General features: G+C 44.9%; 1 protein-coding gene and 1 non-coding gene across 2 annotated transcripts in view; both read right to left on the reverse strand.

The window, feature by feature from the left end:
• The window catches only part of LOC126263381 (neuronal acetylcholine receptor subunit alpha-7), a 327,371-nt gene that overhangs the window by 62,864 nt on the left and 248,208 nt on the right, over positions 1 to 16,299 (reverse strand). The gene's annotated exons all lie outside the window — the stretch shown is intronic.
• On the reverse strand, positions 8,077 to 8,151 carry Trnaa-cgc (transfer RNA alanine (anticodon CGC)). The gene has a single exon. It is a non-coding gene; the product is annotated as a tRNA-Ala (tRNA).

Genomic DNA, 16,299 nt, shown 5'->3' on the forward strand with positions numbered 1-16,299 from the left:
TCTCTCTCTCTCTCAAAGATCCCCGCTCGTTCCACAGTTAAACTTGAGAACTACGACCCCACTAGCTGGTTGCCCTTCCGTCGCTCCTAGCTTTTCGTACACCAACGACTTTATGTAACGCCATAGGAAAAAATCTGCAACAGTGAGGTCTGGCGATCGGTCTGGGCATGGCAAAGGACCTCCTGATGATGTTCAAGTGTTCACGAACATTAATATAGAACTGAGATGGTGGTCCATCGAGTTAATACCACGTCCTCGAATGGACAACGAAGGGTAGGTCTCCAACAACCATGGATACACATCTCGATCGGCAAACATTGCGCCGTCGTACACGTTTGCTTTCATTCATGACGTGTTCAAAATAGCAGACCTACACTAATGAGTCTAAAAATTGCCCCACCCTTGTAACGCAGTACAATAGTGATTATGCGTGGCATGGATTCGACAAGTCTGTAGTATGAAGCGTTCTCGAGGTTGTGAATATGAACCACCTCCAGCTGTATTATGTAATGACGACAATGGCGATTTGTACCAGACCAGGGCTAGAACCCGGATTTTCCGCTTTACGCGAACGGCCACCTTAACGGCTTCAGCTATCCGAGTACGACTCACGGCCAGACCCAAACTTCTACATGTCGTCGTCCACGAGTCACACCTGTACTCGTATATCTCATTAACATTACTCCCGTACAAGTGAGTCATTTTCTACAAGATAACATTTCATGTCTTTCATAGCAGCCGTCAGGCTGCATTGTGCTCCTTCACAACGCAGGCACTGCAATTTCGTAAACCTGTAGTAAGTTTCCCTTCGTCGAATTCAGGTCAGGTAAATCTGGCGACCAAAAGAACAACGTGGGCTCACTATCACACTTCTCAAACCACTGTAGCACTAGTCTGACCTTTTGAAACGGAGTTTTGTCATGCTGGAAGACGTCAAAGCCGTTGGGATCACACCAAGCATCAAGTGATGTAAGTGGCCCACAGTTATGCTCACTTAGTCCACTGCTGTCATGAGGCTTTCGACTACTATCGTAGATACCACGGAAACCCAGGCGAATGCTCCCCATGCCGTGATACTGCGTCCACCAGCCAACGTCCGTGGCGCGGTGCATATTTCGAGCATCCGTTCGCCTTCACGACGGCGGATCTTTGGAACCCCACTTTCCACATAGTGATCGGTGTGCTCTGAAGAGCTAATGCGTGCGCCAGCATTGTACTCTGTCGTCCCATCTCCCAGTGACCTTCGCCTGTCCTGTTGTAGAGGACGAGAAAGCCTCCGACCTCCACGCTCAGTGATGAGGCGCGAATGTCCAACAACTTGTCGCCTGCCGGTGGTTTCACTAGTCCTTGAACCACTTTCCACAGATGCTCACGACAATAGTACGAGAAAAGCTGATCCGATGAGCTTTGCAGTTTCTCAGACGCTCGCTCCAAGGCGTAGGGCCATTACAATCTGCCCTTCGTCAAAATCGCGTACGACAGTGGATTTCGTGTTTTGTGACCAGTATCGTCGCTAGAATGATTCTCCGTTCGTTCCTGCTCCGCTTGTGTACAGTCCTTCCCTAGTTGTGTCACGTGCCAGCATAATTTTGTGGCTCATCATTGTAGTATATTGCACAGTCGTTTGTGGAATAAGCAGAATATCCCAGACTTGTAGGACTGAATTTATGCAGACGTAGGAGGGCAGAAAGCTGGGTAATTTTCAGAAGAGGAAACAATAATAAAAAAATGAATGATTCAATGGTACAAATCTTTTACTGAGCAGTGAGTCTGAAATAGGTGTCTGTAGACTCTTTATGTTTCATAAGAAACAAGTTTGTCACACCGTTTTCTGGCCCACCTTACAGGAAAACATACAATATTATGTGAGGTATGAATGACAGTTTATCCCTCTATGTATCTGATGACTGGCTGACGTAGGTAGTGTGTTACTCGTTACAGGAACTTGCAGACGTTCTTTACATGTATCGTGTACCAGCACAAAGTTTCCAGAGAGGCAAACGAATGTTCAGAGAAAATTTTCGTTACAGGGATCACCATAATTGTAATAAAATTAACGCCACGGATATACGGTTACGAGAAACTGTATCGTTGTATGCAAAGACAAATGGTTAAAATGGCTCTAAGCACTATGGGACTTAACATCTGAGGTCATCAGTCCCCTAGACTTAGAACTACTTAAACCTAACCTAAGGACATCACACACATCCATGCCCGAGGCCAGGATTCGAACATGCGACCACAGCAGCAGCGCGGTTTCGGACTAAAGCACCTAGAACCGCTCGGCCACAGCGGTCGGCTTATGCAAAGACAGCTGACCAAAGTTATCATCGAAGAGTGATTCGATCAGTAGATACTGGGGGACGACATTGTATCAGCATGAGTGAAGATACATCAACAAGCACTCGTGAGATGCACACTCGAAGGAAAACTTGTAGAGACTACGGACAGGGAAACAATTCCATTCCCGTGAAATATTCAGTGGACATACAAAGAGGCCAAGCTATTTTGTTCGCTTAGTACATGATTTTGTTCAAATGGTTCAAATGGCTCTGAGCGCTATGGGACTTCACATCTGAGGTCATCAGTCCCCTAGACTTAGAACTACTTAAACCTAACCTAAGGACATCACACACATCCATGCCCGAGGCAGTATTCGAACCTGCGACTGTAGCAGTCGCGCGGTTCCGGACTGAAGCGCCTGGAACCCCTCGGCCACCGCAGCCGGCTGATTCTGTAATAAACGGATTGAAATAAGAGGTCGCCATCTCAAACATTAGCTATCAGCTTAATTTGTTCCATTATTGAGTAAGTTGCACACGTCAATAAAAAATAAATACAGATTTTGTATCCAGCACTACTCATTTCAGGACCCAACACCGTCTACAAATTCTGACTCTCTTCCGAAAATACTCCGTGTGAATAGGCCGCCGAAGGCCCAACGTTATCAACCGACAGCCGCGTCGTCAGCCGACAGGTGCCGCTCGGTACGGATATGGAGGGTCATGTAGTTGGCACACCGATCTCGCAGCCGTTGACAGTTTTCTGGACAAGAGCCGTTACATCTCAGTCTCTCAAAGACTGAGTGCACTCCGCATGCCAACAACGATCAGCAGATCCGGATGGACATCCATCCGAGTGTTAGCCAAACCCGACACCGCTCAACTTCGGTGATCTGACGGGAACTGGTGTTACCACTGCAGTAAGGCCGTTGAAAAATTCTGACACTAGAAATATGTCACGTCTTGTGTAGGTAGACATATAACTGTATGACAGGTCGGTGTGGTCCAGCATCTCAGAAATAGCATTCGTTCAGGGGTCTGACTCAGTCAGATTGATTAAATATTTAGGCGTAACGTTGTGAAACAACAAAAAATAGGAGGAACACACAGGGGAATACTAAAGGCAGGAGCTGAAGCAAAATATAGAGCAGGAGAATCCATGCAGAACACTTGTGTGACTCATTCTAGAGTAATACTCGACGTTTGAGTTCCCCACCAAGTCAATTAAAGAAACGCATCAGAGAAGTGAAGGGTACGGACAGATTTGTTACCCGTTGGCTCCGCTGAGCTTTGATAGTAAACCTTTGGAAGAGTTAGGCGACCTTTTCGGCTAATGTTAGTGAGGACCTATGAGCTGAAATGAATCCAATGGCGCTTGTGTGAACTAATAAATCAATTAGTATGAGGCTCAAGCTTGTGATCTGCACACTGCTCATATTATTGAACAACGGTCTTCGCAGCAGAATACACCTACATGATTCCGTGTTGCCTCAAAGACATCAACAATTACGACTGCAGCGGGTATCGAGACTGGGTATGATCGATGGACGTTGTTTCTTGTTACACCATGTCGAGGTCAGGTACGATTACGCAGTCATCCCGGCGACCGGATGCTCGAAACATGCACCGTGCCATGGATGCAAGCCGGTTGGGGCAATGTTGTACCATGGATGATATCCACATCTGATTCCATGGGGCTTGTGACAGTAATAGAAGGCACCATGACATGTACGGGCTATGTGAACATTACACTGAGGTAACAAAAGTCGTCGGACGCCTCCTAGTAGCCGGCCTCTGTGACCGAGCGGTTCTAGGCGCTTCAGTCCGGAACCGCGCTGCTGCTACAGGTGCAGGTTCGAATCCTGCCTCGGGCATGGATATGTGTGCTGTCCTTAGGTTAGTTAGATTTAAGAAATTCCAAGTCTAGGCGACTGATGACCACAGATGTTGTCTCATTGTCCTTAGAGCCCTTTGAACCTCCTAGTATTGAATTGGACCTACTTTTTCCCGGCGTAGTACAGAAACTCGACGTGACAGGGACGCAAATAGTCGTTGGAGGTCCCCTGCAGAAAAATTGAGTCCATAATTCCGTTAGACAGTTCAAAATTTTGTGCACGACCTGACCTCTCGATTACATCCCAAAAATGATCGATGGGATACATGTCTGGAGATCTAAGTGGTCAGATCAATCGTTCAAACTGTCTATAATGTTCTGCATACTAGTCGGGAACAATTGTGGCCCAGTGACATGACGTATTGCCATCCATAAAATATCCGTCGTTGTTTGGAAACATGAAGTCCACGAATGGCTGCAGGTGGTCATCAAGTAGCCAAGTAGTGACCATTTACAGTCAATGATCGGTTCAGTTGGACCAGAGTACCCAGTCCATTCTATGTAAATGCAGCGTACAACATTATGGAGCCACTACGAGCTTGTACAGTGCCTTCTTGACAACTTGGATCCGGCGCATAATAGGATCTGCGTCATACTCGAACCGTACCATCAGCACATACCAACTGAAATCGAGACTCATCTGACCAGGCCACTGTTATTCAGTCGTCTAGGGTCCAACCGATATGGGCACGAGTTGAGGGGAGGTGCTACAAGCGATATCGTGCAGTTAGCAAAGGCACTCGCGTCGGTCATCTGCTGCCATAGCCCATTAACGCCAAATTTCTAATGAATACCTTCATCGTACGTCCCATATTGATTGCTACGCTCATTTCACACAGCGCTTCTGCTCTCGGTCTTTAATTGATGGTCGTTGGCTACTGCGTTGTCCATGGTGAGAGGTAATGAATGAAATTTTGTATTATCGGCACACTGTTGACGCTATGGTCTACCTCCAGCTACCATTCGACGGTCAGAGTCTGTTAATTCCAGTCGTGTGACCATTGTTTGTTGTTGTGGTGGTCTTCAGTCCTGAGACAGGTTTGATGCAGCTCTCCATGCTATTCTATCCTGTGCAAGCTTCTTCATCTCTGAGTAACTACTGCAACCTACATCCTTCTGAATCTGCTTAGTGTATTCATCTCTTGGTCTCCCTCTACGATTTTTACCCTCCATGCTGCCCACCAGTACTAAATTGGTGATCCGTTGATGCCTCATAATATGTCCTACCAACCGATCCCTTCTTCTTGTCAAGTTGTGCCACAAACTCCTCTTCTCCTCAATTCTATTCAATACCTCCTCATTAGTTATGTGATATACCCATCTAATCTTCAGCATTCTTCTGTAGCACCACATTTAGAAAGCTTCTAATCTCTTCTTGTCCAAACTATTTATCGTCCACGTTTCACTTCCATACATGGCTACACTCCATACAAATAGTTTCAGAAACGACTTTCTGACATTTAAATCTATACTCGATGTTAACAAATTTCTCTTCTTTACAAACGCTTTCCTTGCCATTGCCAGTCTACATTTTATATCCTCTCTAATTCGACTATCAGCAGTTATTTTGCTCCCCAAATAGCAAAACTCCTTTACTACTTTAAGTGTCTCATTTCCTAATCTAATTCCCTCAGCATCACCCAACTTAATTCGACTACATTCCATTATCCTCGTTTTGCCTCTGTTGATGTTCATCTTATATCCTCCTTTGAAGACACTGTCCATTCCGTTCAACTGCTCTTCCAAGTCCTTGGCTGTCTCTGACAGAATTACAATGTCATCGGCGAACCTCAACGTTTTTATTTCTTCTCCTTGGATTTTAATACCTACTCCGAACTTTTCTTTTGTTTCCTTTATTGCTTGCTCAATATACAGATTGAATAACATCGGGGAGAGGCTACAACCCTGTCTCACTCCCTTCCCAACCACTGCTTCCCTTTGATGTCCCTCGACTCGTATAACTGCCATCTGGTTTCTGTACAAATTGTAAATAGCCTTTCGCTCCCTGTATTTTACCCCTACCACATTCAGATTTTGAAAGAGAGTATCCCAGTTAACATTGTCAAGAGTTTTCTCTAAGTCTACAAATGCTAGAAACGTAGGTTTGCCTTTCCTTAATCTTTCTTCTAAGATAAGTCGTAGGGTCAGTATTGCCTCACGTGTTCCAACATTTCTACGGTATCCAAACTGATCTTCCCCGAGGTCGGCTTCTACCAATTTTTCCATTCTTCTGTAAAGAATTCGCGTTATAATTTTGCAGCTTTGACTTATTAAACTGATAGTTCGGTAATTTTCACATCTGTCAACTCCTGATTTCTTTGGGACTGGAATTATTATATTCTTCTTGAAGTCTGAGGGTATTTCGCCTGTCTCATACATCTTGCTCACCAGGTGGTGGAGTTTTGTCAGAACTGGCCCTCCCAAGGCTGTCAGTATTTCTAATGGAATGTTGTCTACTCCCGGGGCCTTGTTTCGACTCAGATCTTTCAGTGCTCTGTCAAACTCTTCACGTAGTATCATATCTCCAATTTCATCTTCATCTACATCTTCTTCCATTTCCATAATATTGTCCTCAAGTACATCGCCCTTGTATAGACCCTCTACATACTCCGTCCACCTTTCTGCTTTCCCTTCTTTGCTAAGAAGTGGGTTTCCATCTGAGCTCTCGATATTCATACAAGTGGTTCTCTTTTCTCCAAAGGTCTATTTAATTTTCCTGTAGGCAGTATCTATTTTACCCCTAGTGAGATGAGCCTCTACATCGTTACATTTGTCCTCTAGCCATCCCAGCTTAGCCGTTTTGCACTTCCTGTCGATCTCATTTTTGAGACGTTTGTGTTCCTTTTTGCCTGCTTCATTTAGTGCATCTTTATATTTTCTCCTTTCATCAATTCATAATGACGTTGAACACCTTTCTACGTGAATCATCTGAGCAGAAATGACAACTCCACCATTGCACTGCCCTTCAATACCAAATGAGCGTGGTACTACCGCTATTTGTATATATGCCTATCGCTATCCCATGTCTTTTGACACCTTAGTGTATTGCGGACCATGTGCACGGCATCATGTTTAATGTCTTACCCGACGCCGATGGTATCTTACAGTGGAACGACAGTCCACGACCCAAGGTCTAAATCGTGCTACAGTGCTTTCACAAGCATGGCAATAAACTCACGCTGATGTCTAGGCCACGAAATTCGTCTGATCTGAACACGACGGAATACATGTGGGAAGCTATCCGTCACCAGTTCCCCGCCCACAAGCCACCGGCATGTAATTTACTGGAATTGCGTGACCTGTGGGTACACAGCCGGTGTCACGTGCGTCCGCAAACCTACAGAGGACCAGTGGAGCCCACGTAACGGAGAATCTGTGCTACATGCGGTCGAAAAGTGGGCCAACGTGTTATTAAGCAGGTGATCATTATGTTTTGGCTCATCAGCGCCGCCGAGTGAGCTCCCTTCATAAAAGATTGGACTGGTGAATGCCATCGCCGCGAGCTGCTGACGGGTCGATGCATGGGCGGAACGCTGAGTGTAGCGCGCTGCGGGGACTTTGGCGTTTCGGGTGTGGCACTGGAAGGGCGGCAGCGGCAGCGGCGGCAGCGGCAGCGGCGGCGGCGTGCCCGTGTAATCGATAGGCCGGCGGCGTGGCGCGGCGCGGCGCGACGCTGCGGCGATACCAAGAGGCGGGCCACGGGGGAGCGGCGGCCGGCCGGCCCGCCACGCCTGCTCTCGCCTGCAGCCTACGCCTCATCACGTAACTCGGCTAAAAGAAAACCCCCTGCAGGTTCCGTAACACACCCGTCCACCTGTCACAACCAGCATTCCAGAATGAGACTTTCACTCTGCAGCGGAGTGTGCGCTGACATGAAACTTCCTGACATATTAAAACTGTGTGCCGGACCGAGACTCGAACTCGGGACCTTTGCCTTGCGCGGGCAAGTGCTCTACCAACTGAGCTACCCAAGCATGACTCACGCCCCGTCCTCACAGCTTTACTCCTGCCAGTACCTCGTCTCGTACCTTCCAAACTTTACATAAGCTCTTCTGGTAGAGCACTTGCCCGCGAAAGGCAAAGGTCCCGAGTTCGAGCCTCGGTCCGGCACAAAGTTTTAATCTGCCAGGAAGTTTCACAACCTGCATTCTTTGTAATTCAATTTACTACAGTCGTAAGTCCTCGAGCATTTCACCTAACTCCTATACACTACCTGATCAGTATCATTCATACACAATTAGTGGGTAATGATGTCAGATGTGCCCATGTACGCCTCTGTTGAGGGCACTTCCATTGAGGTGTCTGAATGTTTGTGGAGGAATGTAACCGCCGACCGCTGTGGCCGAGTTCTTCTAGGCGCTTCAGTTTGGAACCGCGTGACCGCTACCATTGCAGGTTCGAATCTTGCCTCGGGCATGGATGTGTGTGATGTCCTTAGGTTAGTCGGGTTTAAGTAGTTCTAAGTTCTAGGGGACTGATGACCTCAGATGTTAAGTCCCATAATGCTCAGAGCCATTTGAACCAATTGGAATAGTAGCCCATTCTACCTCAAGAGCCGAAACCAAAGAACTTAGTGATGTTGGACGCTGGGGTTTGGAGCGAGGTCGACGTCGAAACTCATCGCAAGCGTATTCCAGTGGGTTCGGGTCGGGACTATGGACAGTCCAATCTGTAGGGTACTCAAAAAGTAATGCAACACGTTGTCATACTCGGCCACGTTCAGCTGTAGAAATGTGGAATTTGTGTGTGTGTGTGAAATCTTATGGGACTTAACTGCTAAGGTCATCAGTCCCTAAGCTTACACACTACTTAACCTAAATTATCCTAAGGACAAACACACACACCCATGCCCGAGGGAGGACTCGAACCTCCGCCGAGACCAGCCGCACAGTCCATGACTGCAGCGCCCTAGACCGCTCGGCTAATCCCGCGCGGCGCGGAATTTGTTGTAGCAAATCGTGGAATATTCTCGTTTCAGCCCATATATGCTCATAAATTAAGGATAATGTTGATACATGGAGAAACAACGCTCTGGTGGGCAGTTTGCGGATTTAAATCACCTCGGTGTATGACCATGCGGTGCATTTACCTTCGGTCGTCGCATGGTGGCGCTGGCAGCAGTCCACATGCAGTCGGTGCATGTCAGAGTACTGTTTAGCAAGTAAGTGTGCAGACGTTTTCAGACGTGCTAATGGTGACTGTGTGTTGAAAATGTCTCAAAGAACACATATTGATGACGTTATGAGGGGTAGGTTAGAATACTAGGGCGATTGGAGGCTGTCAAACACAGCACGGACCCTCCGTGTGCCGCAATCTCAAGATAATAGCAACGATTCCGGCAGACAGGAAACGTGTCCAGGCGCTACAGTACGGGACGTCCACAGTGTACAACACCACAAGAAGACCGATATCTCACCATCACTGCCCGCAGACGGCCACGGAGTACTGCAGGTAGCATTGCTCGGGACCTTGCGCAGCCAGTGGAATAGTTGTCTCCAGACACACAGTCTACAGACGACTGAACAGACATTCATTCGCCTGGCCCCTAGTCACAGGAGAGCCCGTAAAGCCTGGTGTCAAGAACACAGTAAATGGTCATAGGAACAGTGGTCCCAGGTTATGTTCACGGACGAGTCCAGGCATAGTCTAAACAGTGATTCTCGCAGGTTTTCATCTGGCGTGAACCAGGAACCAGATACTAACCCCTTAATGCCGTCGAAAGGGACCTGTATGGAGGTCGCGGTTTGAAGGTGTGGGGTGGGATTATGATTGTTGCACGTACACCCCTGCATGTCTTTGACAGAGGAACTGTAACAGGTCAGGGGTATCGGGACGTCACTTCGCACCAGTATGTCCGCCTTTCCATGGGTGCAGTGGGTCCCACCTTCCTCCTGATGGATGATAACGCACGGCCCCACGGAGCTGCCACCTTGGAGGAGTACCTTCAAACAGAAGATATCGGGCTAATGGAGTGGTCTGCCTGTTCTCCAGACCTAAACCCCATCGAGCACGTCTAGGATGCTCTCGGTCGACGTATCGCTGCATTCTTCAAAACCCTACGACACTTCAGGAGCTCCGACAGGCATTGGTGCAAGAATGGGAGGCTATGCCCCAGCAACTGCTCGACCACCTGATCCAGAGTATGCCAACCCGTTGTGCGGTCTGTGTACGTGTCCATGGTGATCATATCCCGTATTGACGTCTGGATACATGCGCAAGAAACAGTGACGTTATGTAGCACATGTGTTTCGGGACGGTTTTCTCAACTTAACACCAACACCGTGGACTTACAGATCTGTGTCGTATGAGTTCCCTATGTGCCTATGCTATTAGCGCCAGTGTTGTGTAGTGCCACGTTGTGCGGCACACATTCTGCAGTTATCCTTAATTTATGAGCATGAGTGTAGGTTCATGAAGTTCTGATAGGTGGTGGCGCTATACATAACCATCATAGTGGCATTTGTAACGGAGGTGCGTTCCAAGAGGAGAGCTGTGACTGAGTGTCTTTTGGCTGAAAATCAGAGCATCACAGATATTCATAGGAACTTGCTGAAATTCTACTGAGACCTAGCGGTGAACAAAAGCACGTTGAGTCGTTGGGCGATGTATCTGTTACCATCACAACAACGTCGCGGAAACCTGTCCGATCTCTCATGCCGGCCGGCTGCGTATGGCTGTCACTCCTGAAAAGTGGGATGATGCGCACACTCTCATTCGAGGTGATCGACGGATAACAGTCAAACACATCGCTGCAAGACTAGTCGTCTCCGTTGGTAGTGCTGACACACTTGTCCAGCCGTTGGGATACTCAAGGGTGTGCGCCCGCTGTGGTGGCCCTACACTACCTCTCCTCCAAAAAAAAAAAAAAAAAAAAAATTATTTAAAGCCGCACCCTCAGCCGATAAGTCATGGCGAAGATCTTTGAGGCTCCGAATTGCTTATTCTGTTTAATGTCCTCCATCATGGGGCAACGATCAACTCGGAAGTGTATAGTGCTACACTCAGAAAACTGGAGAAGTGACTTAAGCGCGTTCGTGGGCACAAAAACTTCTCCTTCTCCATGACGACACAATCCCCCACACAGATCTGCACACCCGAGAGGAGCTGGCAAACCTTCATTGGACCGATCTTCCTCATCTAGCATACATGCCGTATCTCGCAGATTCTGACTTCCATCTGTTTGTCCCAATAAATGAAGCACTCCACGGGAAGCAGTACATTTATGATGGGGAGATTACTGACGTAGCGAGACGTTGGCTGCGACGTCGACCAGTAGAGTGGTAGCATGCGAACATACAGTCCTTCCCAATAAGGCGGCGTAAGGCGTTCACATTGAATTGAGATAATGTTGAAAAATAGGGTCTAGTAGTCAAAAGAGTAGCGAATAAAATGTTGCACTGGTTTCCTCAATAAAGCCAACCTGATTTCCAAAATAAAATGTGTTGCATTAGTTGTAAAACTTCCCTCGTATTTCAAGAATGTTATTGTCCATAAAGTGCTGCCTCACAGACACTGCTTTACGACAAGGTGCGTTGTCATGCTGACACAAACAATCATCGTCTCAGAACTGCTCCTCTACCATATGCATTACACTATGATGTAAAATGTGTCCATAACCTTCCGCATTTCCTGAAGCGCGACAAGGGGACTACACTCTAATGATGACAAATACCCCCATACCACCTTTTCTTTAGTGGTGGCACTACACAAGAAAGAATCACTCCTTTCCAATCATCCACTGTCCTGTGGCGTCGTTACTTACATCTCCTCAGGTGTCTCTTAGCACTGCCTACATAAACGTGTTGCTTATGAGGTGCTCCTGGGAACTTTCACCTCTTAACGTGCTGTCATTGTGCTAGCTGGACTGCAGGGTAGCTGCGGCTGTTCCTTCGCGTTATTGCTTCACATCCACTATACTATTAGTCGACTTGGGCGGTTTTGAAGGGTTGAAATGATCCTGGTGAATTTGTTACTCGGATGACGTACAATGATTGGCCCACTTCGAAGTCACAGAGCTCTCGTGACCAATCCACTTTGTTGCTACTTTTTCTCTACTGACTCACCGCTTCCTTTTATACTCTCGTGACATCTAGAGTCAATTCGACATTACATAGGGGTCTCCGGACACTTCTGATCATACGGTGTATTTCCTATACTAGATGGGACAGTTTCTTCACGATTGGTTCTCTCACGAGGAAACCATACCACCTACTATGCGAGATCTATAAGACAGGTGAAATGCGCTCAGTCTTCAAAAAGAACTTAATAATTCCCATTTCAAAAAAGGCAGGTGATTACAGGATGAAATATTCCTGAACATTTAGTTTAGTAAGTCTTCGTTTAGGAATACTAACACGAATTATTTGTAGAATATTGAAAACAGTGGTATAATCAGACCTCCGTAAAGACCAGTTTGTTTTCCAGAGAAACATAGGAACACATGAAACAGTTCTGTCCCTACGACTAATCTTAAAGACAAGAAAGGCAAACCCACGTTTATAGCCTTTTTATATTTAGAGGAAGCTTTTCACAATATGTTGTGCACTTTGCGTTTCAACATTTCACTAAAAGACTGGCGTTGTTATATGGGTTGAAGAATTGTTAGTGGTACATGGAGGCCTCACACCATCACTCCGCTAGCGACGGAATCTATATACCCCATCTGTTTACATCTAGAGTAAATTCTGTGTTCATGTTTGTGAACGTTTTCTAATTGTTTGCGCAGCTCGTATCTGAGGCGAGATATGGGTACCAGCACGACATTTTCCTAGATGGATGTAAAAATTCTCCTCAAAACCACATCCAACTAGCCAGCTCGCCAGCACTCGTCGTTAATCCTGCAGGTGGATTCGATCTGGGGCTGGCTCGTTCCCCCACATTCCGGAAGCAGAGGCTTAACTGCCATATACAGGATGTTAATGGTGGAAATGCAGATACTGTGATCATTGGTACGTTAATACATACCCACTGTTGTGTGTTTCTGTTTTTCTCTGTGTCTAACAGTCTTACCACAAACTTGGTCGTATAGACAAATCGTTGCTCAGTGCACTGTCGTCAGTCACCAATAGAAATATCTGCAATTATACTCCTAACGCCCTGTATGCATATGACACTGAACTGGTATCTCCATTGCAACAGGATACTCTGTAACTACGACTTTTGATCTGATGATGGAAGACACTGACAGTAATTTTGAAATAAAAAAAAAGCGATCGGCAAACAGGAAAATAAGCTTATTTTAGATAAATAAGGATCATGAATAACTCCCTTGTGAGGAATCTTTCATTCCAAGCATTTGTCCCGACTTGCAGAGTGTGCTGGTTAATCGGATGTGGCATGTTAAGGCATGGCTGGATGCCCTTCCTGTCGCCACCCCATACCCCCTAGGAAGGAATTAGTGTACCTCAACTGTCTGCGGCTAGTGTAATCAATGGAATAGTGCGAATGTGTTCAGATGTCTGCGAGCCGAGTAAGTGAGGCAGAACGTGGGGACCAGGTCGGTATTCACCTAGCGAGATGTGGAAAACCGCCTAAAAACCACATCCAGGATGGCCGTCATACCGGCGCTTGTCGTTAATCCGCAGGGCGGATTCGATCCAGGGCCAGCGCGCCTACCTGAGTCCAGGAAGCAGCGCGTTAGCGCTCTCGGTTACCCTGGTGGGTATCCCTTATGCGGAATATGTCCCAGTAATCAGTTTTTCTGATTCAATTGGCACTTTAGCCGATTTCGTCCCATTTGTATCAGTTACTAGAACTAACCGCACGAGCGGCGCCAATACAGGAGTGCCAGTTGCTGTATTATATTGTGTTGTTTATCTTTCCCTCTTCTGTGTTAATTTTTGAAGAACCCTCCTAGCTGTGAATATGTGTATTTATTAATTTTTGGCAAATAGTCACCATTTACTGGTATCGTTGTTACTAAATTTGAGTATCGTGCACTTTTAGTTATTTTAACTAGATTTGACTGATTTATAAGGATGCTTTTCTCACCTGATGGAAAATGATTAGCAATGCTACACAGTGATAAGGTATCAGCGATAGGTTACCAACGCTGCCTGATGTTGCTAGTAACGCCAAACAAGCAACATTTTAGAAATTCATGTTTTTCAGGATAAACCTCAAATATAAATGCAAAAGACAGACCATTAGGGAGAACTGAACCATTAGGGGAAAATTTATTCAAAGAATTCAGGAAGTGCTGTTAGCAGACTGCTCAAACAGCTGATACGAGAGGAAAACTCCGAAAATTTCTGAAAGTTACTTTCTTAAAAAGTTATCCAGAAGAGCCATTAAAATCATATATGCCGTGAATAACTAATGGAATGAAAATCTCACATAAGAGGAAGAGGGAACTTTATATAAATGTCAGAATAAGTCAAGATCGGACATTACTTGCATACTAATACTTGCAAAATAATACTGTGATATTTTAAGGAATGTCATTAAACTGGTAAGAAGGACATCTGTCCTGGCAAAAGTTAATAAAGTAGATAGTAAGATCAAACGTATATATGATACTGCGAAATGGGAGAAAGAAGAGCCAGTCATTTTACAAGATACCATAACAATTAAGCCATATGACAATGTGGTGACTCATAATTTACAAGATGCGAGTACTTTTAATAGTCAGTTTCTAAATGCGGCAGTAAAAATAAAATTACATGACTCAGTTGGAAAAGCAGCAGAATATATTAAAAGCGTCACACCACAAAATTTTAATCAACTAGAATTAGCACCAACATTCTTTACTGAAATTTATAGAATTATAAAGATTCTAAAAAAACGAAAACTGATATGCATTGTCGGATTTTCAAACATAGTTTTAAAAAATCGTTATAACTTAATAAGTAACATCCTTAGTGATATATGTAATACATCACTGACACAGGCAATTTTCTTGACAGATTACGATACACAACCGTTAAATCTCTACATAATAAATGTGACAAGAAGGATTTAAATAATTATCGCTCAATTTCCTTATTGACGTACTGTTTCCACAATATTCGAAAAAGAAATGTGCTCAGGCGTAGTCTCACATTTAAGTAAAAACGGTTAACTTAGTATATCACGGTTTAGATATGCTCGACAAAGAATGTTGTTTATATATTAAGTCGTATACTGTACTCCTTCACTAATAAAGTATAGCTTGATGGTATTATTCGTCATTTTAAGGAGTTGGATTGTGTATAAAAATTCAAATTTTATGAAGCTGAAAACTTTAGGCCTACACACAGTTGGTTTGAATCATACTTAAGAAGCAGAATGTAAAAATTTATGGTGAGTAATTCAAACTCTGTTGGGAGGGTAGAAAATTTTAGTGGCTGGGTAGAAATAACAAAGTGAGTCCTAGAGAGTTCAATTTTGGATCCAGTCTTATTTCTTGTATATCTGAATGCCCTTCCATTTAACATTCAACAAACAGAATGGGTACTTTCTGCAGGTACTACTTGTGTAATAATAAATCACATTAGAGAGAAAGCAACACAAGAGACTGTTAATGACATTTTACAAAGAATTATGAAGTAGTTCTTTGAAAAAGGACTAACCCTAAATTTTGAGGAAACGCACTATATTCAGTTCTGCACAAGAAATCCCAACAATTGATGTAGCACATGAGCAGGAGTCAGAAAGTAGCGTGGGTGTACATAGTGATGAAAACCTGAACTGGAAGAAGCATATTGTTGAGATTCTCAAACAGTTAAGTTCAACTACTTTTGCTCTTCGTATAATTGCTGAACTCGGAAAAAAAGAAAGAACGAATTACCTCACGACGTATGCCGCATATTTTCACTCAATAATGTCTTATGGAATAGTTTTCACCATTTAAGAAGTAAGTAATGATTGCAGAAAAGCGAGCAGTAAGAATAATATGCGTTTAGCGAGGACCTCATATAGGTACTTCTTTAAAGAGCTAGGTATTTTACTTGTACCGTCACAATATATATATTCACTAATAAAATACGTCATAACTAATCAGTCACAATTTTAACAGACCACACTGGAGGGAAAAGTGAGCTTTATCCCCCATTATTAAATTATTATTATGTCTGTGGCTCAGAAAAGAGTTCAATGTGCAGCATTAAAATTTTTTTAACATTGGCCCAACAACATAAAATGTCT

Source organism: Schistocerca nitens, chromosome 6 (genome assembly GCF_023898315.1).
Source record: "Schistocerca nitens isolate TAMUIC-IGC-003100 chromosome 6, iqSchNite1.1, whole genome shotgun sequence".
Classification (NCBI taxonomy): domain Eukaryota; kingdom Metazoa; phylum Arthropoda; class Insecta; order Orthoptera; family Acrididae; genus Schistocerca; species Schistocerca nitens.